This window comes from Asterias rubens, chromosome 6, assembly GCF_902459465.1.
Source record: "Asterias rubens chromosome 6, eAstRub1.3, whole genome shotgun sequence".
Lineage (NCBI taxonomy): Eukaryota > Metazoa > Echinodermata > Asteroidea > Forcipulatida > Asteriidae > Asterias > Asterias rubens.
In genome coordinates, this window is record NC_047067.1 from 16,139,009 (window position 1) to 16,151,071 (window position 12,063).

The 12,063-nt window shown below is 39.8% G+C and overlaps 1 long non-coding RNA gene across 2 annotated transcripts; it reads left to right on the forward strand.

Annotated features, from left to right (window-relative positions):
- Window positions 1-1,518: 1,518 nt before the first annotated feature.
- On the forward strand, window positions 1,519-11,152 carry LOC117291204. 2 transcript variants are annotated; one of them, XR_004519140.1, is made up of 4 exons: window positions 1,519-1,561; window positions 5,857-5,955; window positions 6,506-6,613; window positions 11,109-11,152. It is a non-coding gene; the product is annotated as an uncharacterized LOC117291204 (long non-coding RNA). The 2 variants fall into 2 exon arrangements; XR_004519141.1 differs by lacking the exon at window positions 11,109-11,152 and adding an exon at window positions 7,959-8,014.
- The last annotated feature ends 911 nt before the right edge of the window (window positions 11,153-12,063 follow it).

Genomic DNA, 12,063 nt, shown 5'->3' on the forward strand with positions numbered 1-12,063 from the left:
TGGCTTTATCTATAACATAGAAAAGAGTAAGTGGGATCCTACTACTGAGATTGAATGGCTAGGCATGCAATGGGATTCCAAAGGAGGTACACTGAAAGTACTTCAGAGACGCATATAATAATGCAGCCTCTTTGAATCTACGTAATGTCTTTGCAACAAGGAATGTTACTAAACTTGTTTGTTGTGATGCTAGCGCACAGGGTGCAGGATCAATCATTTGTAATGAAATCCATGTAGCTTATAAGCTCTGGACCAAACAAGAAGCCCAGAAAAGCTCCACATGGAGAGAGTTAAATACTATTCGTTTTGCCATTAATTCCTTTTTGCCAATGTTAAGTGGTTCACAACTTAAAGTTTTTTCAGATAGTCAATCTGCCACAAGAATTGTAGAAATAGAAAGTATGAAAAGCGATCTGCAAGATATAGCTCTTGACATTTTCACCATATGTTTACGTAATAACATCAGATTAGAAGTCGACTGGATCCCAAGAACTCTGAATGATCAAGCCGATTTCAACAGTCGTCTAATAGACACTGACGACTGGGAGTTATCCTCACAATTTTTCAACGAATTGAATTCACTTTGGGGCCCACTCAGTATCGACTGTTTTGCCAATTACTATAATGCAAAACTAACTCGTTTTTACTCCAGGTTCTGGAACCCTGGCACGTCAGGCGTTGATGCCTTTACTCCAAACTGGCAAGACGAGAATTGTCTGATAGTGCCACCAGTAGTCCTCATTCCAAAGGTGCTAGAGCACATCCACCTCAGCAGAGGAAAAGGCGTGTTGGTATTTCCCAAATGGCCCTCTTCCATATTTTGGCCAATCCTCTGGTCACATTACAGGTCATGGATAAAAGGTTTTATCACAACGAAAGGAAGCGTTGCACTACAGCTAGGTAGAAATAAGAACTCACTTAAGATAGGGTCCCCACGATTCACTGGCAATGTTTGTGCTGTTTATATTGATTGTACAATCCATACTAATACCTTCTCCTCTCAGTAATTCACAGTTACATTTACTTATGTAGGATAAATTAAAACATTTCATCTCTACTTTGCCATTCCCATTTGATGCACTAGATTATACTCAAGCAACAGTTTTGGTCAGAGTTCCCTCAAGGTCTGGAAAGTAAGAAGAAACGCATCTTCAACGAAGTCATAATTAGCCAAAGCTGAAGGCACGATAAACACATACATGTACAAATGCAGACAATTCTTTTGTTGGTTGCATGACTTTTGTGACATATTCACAACTGAAACTGCCGACGGTCAGCCTATCAGAACGAACCCCGTAACCTTTCTAAATTCGTTCGCTTGTGGAAACTATTGTTTGAATCTAAGCATGGGCAGTGCTTCTTCATACAAACAACCGTGTTGATTAAAAATGCTGGTACTTGTGTAGCGAACACAGTACACATGCGGGTATTCACGGATGCTTAATTTCATTCTTTTCATGATTTTAATAGCAGCACTGATTTTTTGTTGCAGGCTCACACATTTCCCCCCATCACATAAGAAGATACATCCCCGGCCGTTCGAGGACTAGCGTCAGTTTGGGTAAGTATACATCACGAAATGCCCTATATGTACCCAAATGAGGCCTATCACTGAAACTATTGCCATCCACACACTGGTCTCAAGTCACTGATCCTTTTGCATTACGATGTGTTTCTCTGCATTATGTTGCCATCCACACACTGGTCTCAAGTCACTGGTCAGTGTGCATTACGATGTGTTTCTCTGCATTATGTTGCTATAATACAACCCTATATGTACCCAAATGAGGCCTATCACTGAAACTATTGCCATCCACACACTGGTCTCAAGTCACTGGTCCTGCATTACGATGTGTTTCTCTGTATTATGTTGCCATCCACACACTGGTCTCAAGTCACTGATCCTTTTGCATTACGATGTGTTTCTCTGCATTATGTTGCCTCCACACACTGGTCTCAAGTCACTGATCCTTTTGCATTACGATGTGTTTCTCTGCATTATGTTGCTATAATACAACCCTCATATTTAATAGCACTCGCAAAAGGCCGCCTTTAAATCAAACTGTTTTCATCAACAGCACATTTTATGGATTAGTAATTTGAGGATCAGTTTTATAGAAATGGCCATGCAGCAGGCATGAGAACTATCCTGTTTTAACTGGAATTCCGGTGTTTTGCCTTTTGAAGTTTTGGTCTTCGGGTCCAGTGTGAATTTGATTTAACAATTGTTTGGTGAGGGTCGGGTTTGTTGTATGCTTTGTAGTATTATGATGATGTCATTTAACCCAACAATGCTGTTTTTATTGAAAACTACTCTGGAAGTGGATAAGCTGTTGAAATTTAGTAGAAGTATTTGGCGGATGTTCTATAAAACTGATGATTACATGTGCGAAATGTTTGAAAGCTATACATGTAAGAAATTAAATATTATGTAACATTCATCTCAACAGGTAGTTCCCCTATCGTACACGAGAAAACGTTTAATTTAACTGTCTGTATTCAATTACCGGTACACTACATTATGGTTGAAGTTGGACTGTGGTGCCAATACTTAGTGGTACTTGTAATTTAACCGAACAATGCTGTTTTCAATATCAAACTACTTTTGGCACTGTTTGTAATGTCTGCTCTAGTGCTGCTGCTGTTTTTCTAATGTTTTTAAAGACCTTTCTTTTGTTGATAAACAAACCGCCTTGGTTGGCATGGTCGGCCGAATGTTAGTAAATTACTAAACCGTAAAAACAGATGTTTTAACAAAATTCAAAATTGTCTGCAAACTTTCAATTAAATTAAATACCTCTCATAATTAGCTGTTTAGTTTTAAACAAAATCAACAAAGTTGGTTACATTGTTACCAAAAATAGCGATCTATTCTTGATTTGCACTTATGGCTTTCCATAGTTTTTCGGGCTATGACGTTGCAAAAGAAAGGTCTATAGAATGATTCTCTTTCTTCGGCAATAGTCTACGGGACAAAAATGTTGATTTCACAAAACACTCCAGTCTACCCGCAGGTCACTAGTTTCCTTTGTGATTTATCTGCAGAGTATGCATCGTTTTTCGTGCGTGACCTCTGTGTGAATATTTATTAGTCAAAAAGGCTTCTGGAGTTCGGACATTTTCAGCCTTTTCTGAAAAGTCTCAACCAAAAAAATTTACCAGTAAATTGAAACGAAGAGCATATCTGTCGTAATTTATGTATAAAAACAAATCGGTGCAACTCAAATTTTAAAAAGAGAAATTTGTACGTAAAAATGGCTTCAAAAGAGAAAACAAGTCACAAAACACGGCAAATTTTCCCGTAATGAATGTCGGCAACAGTCCCCAATTAGTATGTATGGATAGATTATTTCATATTCTACCTGGAAATGTCAACAACGAGACCGGATCGTACTTAGTCCATTTAGGATACAGCGAGTTCCACTATTGATCCAAAACTCCCATTACGAAATAAAATCAACTATTAGACAGCATGGTTGTCCTGCACGGGTGATTGGCTGGCGATGACATCATCGACTGATATGGCAGCATGCTGTTTTTCGTTGGTATGGTAAAAGCGCCTGTCTAAACTATGAGCTGAATAAGGATCAGCTCATTCATCCCGTGGTATAGACGGGCTCTTTTGTTATTGACTAACGCTGCCTTTGTGGTCGGGGCACCATACCAACGAAAAACACCATGCTGCCATATTAGTTGATAATGTCATCGTCAGCCAATCACCGTGCAGGAAAACCATGCTGTCTAATAGTTGATTTTTCGTAATGGGAGTTTTGGATTAACGGTGGAAATCGCTGTATCCTGACTGGACTATAGGTACGATCCGCTCTCGCTTTTAACATTTTCGGGAAGAATATGAAATAATCTATCCATATATACTAATTGGGAACTATTGCTGACATTCATAACGGGAAAATTTGCCGTGTTTTTGTGACTTGTTTTCTTCACTTTTAAAGCAATTTTTTATGTACAAATTTCTCTTTTTGAAGTTTGAGTTGCAACGATTTTTTTCATACAAAACGACAGATATGCTCTTTATTTCAATGTACTTCTACATTATTTCTGTAAATACTTTTCAGATAAGGCCGAAAAAGACTGAATTTCAGAAGCCCTTTGGACTAATTATATATTCAAACCGAGGTCACGCATGAAAAATCACGCCAACTCGTGCAGATAAATCACAAAGGAAACTTATTATATCGAGTGACCTGCGGGTAGACTGACTCAGATTCGTATTAAAGGCAGTGGACACTATTGGTAATTACTCATTAATTACTGTTAGCATAAAACTTTTCTTGGTGACAAATAATGGTGAGAGGTTGGTCGTATAAAACATTGTGAGAAACAGCTCCCTCTGAAGTGCCATAGTTTTGGAGAAATAAGTAGTTTTCCACGAATTTGATTTCGAGACCTCAAGTTTAGAACTTGAGGTCTCGAAATCAACCATCTAAACGCACACAACTTCGTGTGACAAGGGTGGTTTCTTCTTTCATTATTATCTCGCAACTTTGATGACCGATTGAGCTCAAATTTTCACAGGTTTGTTGTTTTATGCATATGTTGAGATACACCTACTGTGAAGGCTAGTCTTTGACAGTTACCGATAGTGTCCACTGCCTTTAACTTAAAACGGGTTGCTTGTCACAGGTTGTATTGTACTCTTATTGCGTCCCTCCACTTACCCCCCCCCCTTACACCACGCTATACAGGAAACCTACATATGCCAGCAAACCTAGCCTTAAAGCCATTTGACACTTTAGGTAAACAGTGTTGTCCAAAGGCCCACACTTCGTGTATCACAACTTATTTATAAAATAACAAACCTGTGAAAATTTAGGCCCAATCGGTCATCAGAGTCGGGAGAAAATAACGGGAAACCCACCCCTGTTTCCGCACGTTTCGCCGTGTCATGACATCCGTTATTCTCGATATCGAGAATTTATAATTTTGTTTAATGTTTTCTCAAAAGTAAAGCATTCATGGAATAATATTTCAAGAATAGCCTTTCACCATTACCTTCTGTAAAGCCTGTAAGTTATTTGTACATCTGTGAACTTTTAATTTGTTTTCTGTTCCGAAAGTGTCCAATGCCTTTAATATCTGATGTATTCGAGGCGCGTGTTCTCCTTGCACTCCTTCATCATCTAAGGAATTGAAATAAATCAATTTTCGAAATACGAAGAAATAAAACAAATTGAACCCAACTAGTATGATCACCGGACCTAAGAAATGCCATAAGAAAATTTGCAGCCCGATCTATACAGGCACCGGGAGTTTTTCTTACACAAACAGACACGTTACTTGGAAAAAGATACCTGGAAACAAAGTAGACAAACGTCATGCTTTCGGACGCCACCAAAACATAATATGTCTATTTTCCCCCGGGGAATATACTTGTTTTGTTTAGTTCGTTTGGACGAAAACAAAGGCTCTTAAATGTTATATTATTAATGACTTGTGATAATTGCATGTATTGATTCCCAGGGGTGCAGTTTGATATAAAAGTTGAATGGCCAATCGGGGTTATCATAATCAGTCAATGACAAACCAATTGAACAGTAATAACAATATTTATATAAAAAAAAAAGGTGTGTATTCGTTTTTTTTATTAAATATAAAACCAATTCTAATATAGCGCATTTCACACTAACCGTATCAATGCGCTTTACATTAGTGCCCTGGTCATAGGAGTATACAACCTGGGCAACAGTTTTATATTGCTCAAAAGGCTTTTTCATCGATCTCTACCTTGGCAGTGTCACGACCGTGATTCGAACCCACACTCCGGTGACTTTAATTCGATGCTCTTAACCACTAGGCCATGACACTCTATCCTTTTCTTACTCTATTGATTCCTAGCGTACACCTGAACTGTACACCACAAGATGACAAGTTCTGAGCATTTACCCCTGGTTCACAGATCAGAAGAAGCGGAAAACGCAGACAATGGAACAACGGGTGAGACATTTATTTAAACGCTATCGACTGTAATCATCCTGCGCCCTTTCAAACGAGATCACTGTCTTAATTTTTTTCGCAGAACTGTTTTACATGCATTGCCATTTAAGGAGCATGTTCCTAATTATCCGATTGTCAACATAATCCGAGGTTAATTGCAATCGCGTACACTTGTGCTTGAAGTTTTTTTCTTTTGGTATATAGGCAGATCAGATAATAACAATGAGAACAAACACATAAATATCTAGCTGCCCGGTAAGGCAAGTCATTTGAATTATTAGGATTTATTCTGTAACGTAAAGAAGCAGATTAAATTAATCTTCCGTGTTTCATTGGAATGTGTAAAGCGGCTTTGATTTCACACCTTCGATTGTACCAGATCCAACATTTACTAAGATGTCTCTTGAGAGTTCGGACTTCCGGTGAAGTCATTGGGTCTATTATATGGAGATGTAGTGGCTAGTCTGTGACTTATTATTGCGCTGTTACCATGGCATTGTGTAATGAGAATAATGAGTGATGCCGCCTCTAACAAACAATTTCTTTTCAGACAACATACGATTGACAAAAGCTCAGGAAACGTACTACCATCGTGCCGCATCATTCCTGGCCAGTTTCTCCGTCGCAGTTCTTTTGGTGTTAGCTATTACGAGTTTTGGTAAGCAGCATGACCAGTACAATTTTCTTACGATTTCCCCCTCTAAAAATCAGCAAAAGCTGTCAATCAAACGTTTTCTGTGCGACTCCAGTTTCCTTTTACCAAGGCCTTATCGAGTCACATATCATTATGGCAAACTTTTCCCCATTAGTATTAGACTTGACTCAAGTCTTAATCCCGTGCTATTGTTTTGTGATGCTCTGCATTCCCCAACCTGTCCCATTCTCGGGACCACAATAAATCGAGTCTACATCTGAATCAGTTGCTGTTGACAAGCGGCGATATGATTCATTTTTACTTTCAGGGTTTACGCGAACAAATCATTGGATATGAGAAATAAGACACTTCTATGCTATTTAATTCGTCTACATTTTGTATCTTTGAGCGATTTCCTAAAATTCATCAATGATTTTTCCAATCCATGACCGAGTCATTTTCTCCTGAGAATTAAAAGAAATCGTCAATAGTTCCCTCACTTTTAAAATTGGCTTGGGGGCAAAGTATAAATATAACGATTGTTATAATCCTTTATAATGTTAGATAAACACAATCAAACTAACAGTTTTGAAAACTCCCTTTTAAAAATGCATGCTCGTGTATTTATGATTCCACCGAAAATCCGGAGCGAAGGTCCACGCAGGATAGGAATGCACAATCTAAGAAGCGTTACATATTCAAATTAGGGGACATACAAAATTGTTCTTTTCATAACCAAATCACTTTGAAGTGAAATGTTTTCCCAACATGCTTTGTGCTGCTATAATAGGCCTCTTACCAACTATTTTTTATTTCCATTACTTTTTAGATATGGTTTATTGTAAAAACATTCAAATTTAAGCAGCCTGGAGGCCAACACAAAACCAAATTTACACATGTTAAAAATGCTACTGGGGCCAACATGTAGACATGCAATTACCAGATATTCATAAATACCTCAGACAGTTTCGCTGTTCCTATTGGTGGAGAGTAAGTCACGTGGGAATGTTTAAACCTTTGATAATAACCAGTGTTTATAACCGGTTGGCAGCGGATACTCCGCGCTAGTCTTGGTGCAAGACGTTTGTTTCTTGTGCGATTCGGGGATGCGGGCGCTGCGGTAAGTTGGCCGCGCTGTGTGTGAAAGGAAAACGACAACGTGTTGCACCAAGACTATACGCGCATGCGCACGAACGGAGCCGGAAACTGTCGGAAATAGGCGTCTCAGTCATAACAATGCAACACACGGACGTCGTACATCTACATGTACATGTACATTCTTTATTACGCCTTTTGATCAAAAAGGCATTTATGAATGGGAATAAAAGTGTAGTGACTCGTTCTTTCACGGCCGTTTAAAACCTTGCAGGGTTGTTGCCGTGTGATAAAGGCCCTACAATGATCATGAAATACTCACAGATGCCCAGCATTGATTACGCCCTGGTCGATCTTGCGAAACCCAGCTCGTGGTCACTACTCAAGATCTTGCTAAAGCCCTTGATGATCGAGGCCAAGTGGATGCAATAGTGCTTGACTTTTCAAAGGCCTTTGATCGTGTCCTCATCAGTGCCTCCTTCTCAAGCTCCATCATTACGGAATCAGAGGCCCACTACAAATATGGATAGAAAACTTTCCAACAAAGCGTTCTCAGCGTGTTTGTCATAGATGGAAAATCATCAGACCGGGCAAATGTAACTTCAGGAGTTCCACAAGGAACGATACTTGGTCCACTCCTGTTCTTGACATTTTATCAATGACCTACCATCAGGCATTTCCTCAAGTACACGCTTATTTGCAGATGATTGTCTAAGATCAGGAACTTGACCGCCTTCAGCAATGGACCTATACATGGCAAATGAAATGTCACTCCATGAAATTTTTCCTGTGTCGCAACACCATAGAGAAAAACTACAAACTCGGAAGCAATGCACTATAACTTCAGTTTCAGACTACCCATACCCATAATGAAAGTTTGTATATACTCAGCGCCTTGAGTGCCTTGTTTGGTAGATACGTGCGCTATATAAGACTTCGATACTATTATTATTATATTATTATTCATAATTGTATGGACCCCTTTTTTACTTGCACCTTGTAAATTAATTTAAGTCGCACTGTATGGAGAGGCGCCCACGCTGCGCATGCACATTAGTTTTTTCCTTTGCGTCCTGACTTACGGACATTGCCGAGTATCACGTAGAAGAAGAAGTAGGCCTTCGGCTCGGGCCTTATCACACGGCAACGACCCTGCCGGTTCTTAACGGCCGTGAAAGAACAAGTCACTAGACTTTTATTCCGTTATTAAAAACACTGGACACTATTGGTAATACATGTATTGTTAAAGACCAGTCTGGTCACTTGCTGTATCTCAACATATGCATAAAATAACAAACCTGTGAAAATTTGAGCTCAATCGGTCATCGAAGTTGCAAGAAAATAATGATTAAAGAAAAAACACCCTTGATTAAAGAATCAACACTACGGGACGAGGTGTGTGCCATATTTTGTTTGTCTCCCAGCTGAGGTATGATGATATCTGTATGATGTTCTCAGTTCTGTTAATTGTTTTAAACCGTTATCATTCTAAAGTTGTGCATTCTGGTATCAAGCCACGGCGCTTCACTAAAAGTAGAGTTTGTTGTTATTCAAACCATGTAGGAATAATTCAAACTGATGTGCTATTTTTCAACTGATTCTTGTTAAAGATATTGAACGGAACCTTGATCCCTTTGATAACCAGCATCCAGTCTCGTTATCTAATAATGGTAGCGACCGACATGTGGACTCACTTGACTTCTCTGTTCACTCATCATCATAAGATTCATCATATGACTTTACACGTCGAACGAATGTCATCACATCATTATTATTATATTCAATGCTCGCAGTATTGTGAACAAGCTTCTTGACTTCCACACTTTGCTGGGGTGGATTTCACAAAGAGTTAAGACTAGTCTTATCTTGAGATAGAAGGAGGTAGTCGTCTTAACTTAGGACTAGCCATACGTTTATAATTTCTCCTAGGACTAGGACTAGTCCTATAGATAGGACTATAGTTCTAACTCTTTGTGAAACCGATCCCTTGACACTGGAGGCATCCGACATAGTGGCTGTTAATAAAACCTTTCTTGCTGACTCCGTCAGTGACTCTGAACTCGTCGCTGCACCCTATGTTATTTTCCGTCAGGACAGACAGAGGAACGGCGGAGGTGTTATGATCGCAGCAAAGGACACTCTCAACCCAGTTAGGGCTTTACAATATGAACACGACAACTTGGATACTCTCAAAATAAATCAACTTGTTGATTTTGTTTCTATAGGAGATACTCGGATAAAGATGTTATGGTACTCTTAGTGATCATCTTTATAGTAATAATCCTAATGCTATTGGCAAGGTAATGCCACATATTGATATTCAAGGAAATGACCATGCAGGCATTCATTTGACACTCAATGTTGCTCCTCCTAGACCGACCCCTCCTCATGGAACGTTTCTTCAGATACTCAAAGGCTGATGTTGATAGGCTTATAAATAATCTGGGTAATATTGATTGGCACAAAGTCATCGATGGTAAATCAAAAGATGATGCCTGGTGCACCTTCCGGTATACATTTTTATCTTGTATTCACAAGTATGTGGCTTCACGGAAAGCTGTAAGAAGCCCCAAAAGCCTTGGATTACTGTGAAAACTCAAAATTCGCCGTTAAAACCATGGAGAAACCAACACAATCCCGTCTGGTATCGTCAGCGATCGCGCGCGAATCACAACGCATGCACCCGGTCTTACTAATTGCCGTCAACTCGCCATCAACTCGCTTGTGTCAGTCAATTCGCCGTCAACTCTCAACCACGCAGTATGGCAGGCATGGATAAGGTTAGTCTTGACCCAAGACGGCACCGATCAATTTACAAATAGTACAGTACATAATACACCATGCAGTACCGATCATTGACGACTTAGGTCAAGACTATTCCAAATGCAGAAAAGCGCCCTCTGTTGTCGGTCGTGTTGTACAATCCTGTGAAAATGCAAGATGGCGGCCGACTGCTCTGCTGTGAGATAATTTTGTCACGAGAAAAAAAACCTAAATTTTTACACCGAAATGTTACCTAAAACTTATGAAACTTCTCCTTAAGCTAATACATTACAGTTCTATGCCTCTTTTGTGGATTTTAAAAACAAAATGGAGGAGTTGACGGCGAGTTGACGAGTTAACTAACGGCAAGAAAACTACACCAAAATTTATAAGAAAAATCACCAGGGTAGTCCTGAGGGTTCTACAACATAATTACAATATATGGAAATAATTACGTCCGAATAATAATTAGGTCCGAAGACGCTCAAAACCCAAAATTTAGCAGCCACGATGTACGAGCGTACCACCAGTAGATTAATTGATTGATTAAACCACCTGGAAAGAACCTGCGCGTTGTTGTTGTGCCTCACTATCGACACCAGTAGTTTGAAACGGTGTCAGGTGATAATGAATAACGTTTTGATATTGGACTCTTTTTCAGCTATATCTCGGAGTACGAAAAGCGCTGCTCTCTTTGGTTTCGGAGTAAGTATAGATCATCCAATCATTGCATCAATGTCCATTGTTTAATTGTGCTATTATAATACTGCAACGTAGGCCTACAACGGGTCATTGCTAATGTTGGTTCCAAAGACCATTGGTGTTGCGCGGTCACACTAACAACCAACGAGAAACAGAGCGCCCGCTACGTTTGTTCATTACAGTCGTGTACAGTTTTTAGCGAGCTTTCGATTTTCGGGACGGAGCACACAGGACGGGAGAGAGCATAACACAGTCGTCTGTATGCTCACGCTCGAGTGCTCCCGTCCTGTATGTTGTGGACCGCATGGTGACATAGAATTGTTTCAAGTCCCAGTCCCGTGAGGGTCTTTTTATTTCCAGTCCCATCGCCTAAACATCAGACAAATTTTGCGAGGTTGGCATCCCCTCCAACCTAGCCCCCTGCCTGGCCATTCTCGGGATCACAATAGCTACATTCTGACGTAGGTTATGATTTTAAGGATCTCTCGCACGAGAACGGGGCTTGAATCAAGTATATCACAAGGCTCCCTCATCATACAACGTGTACAAACAACATCACTCCGTACAACGTGTACAAACACCAATACTCCGTTGTCGTACAGACCGGACGTTGTTTCACCAAAATAGCGTTCCAAATCTCTACACGACGGAGACTACTTCAGTTTGGCGCATGCGTCGATCGACTTTCCTGCTCCCTTACACTGATCTCTATTATATACAATCAGTAATCCCTTATAGCGTATTGTTCCCCCAGGAAAGATGAGGCCACTAAGCATTAAAGGATCCGGGTACTTTTTCAAAATGTCCACAGATTTACATTAAACTTACAGGGTTGAAGATAATGATAGTGGATAACTTCCCTGAAAATATTACTAACTAAGGTTGTGTAGTTTTTGAGAAATTAGTAAAACAAG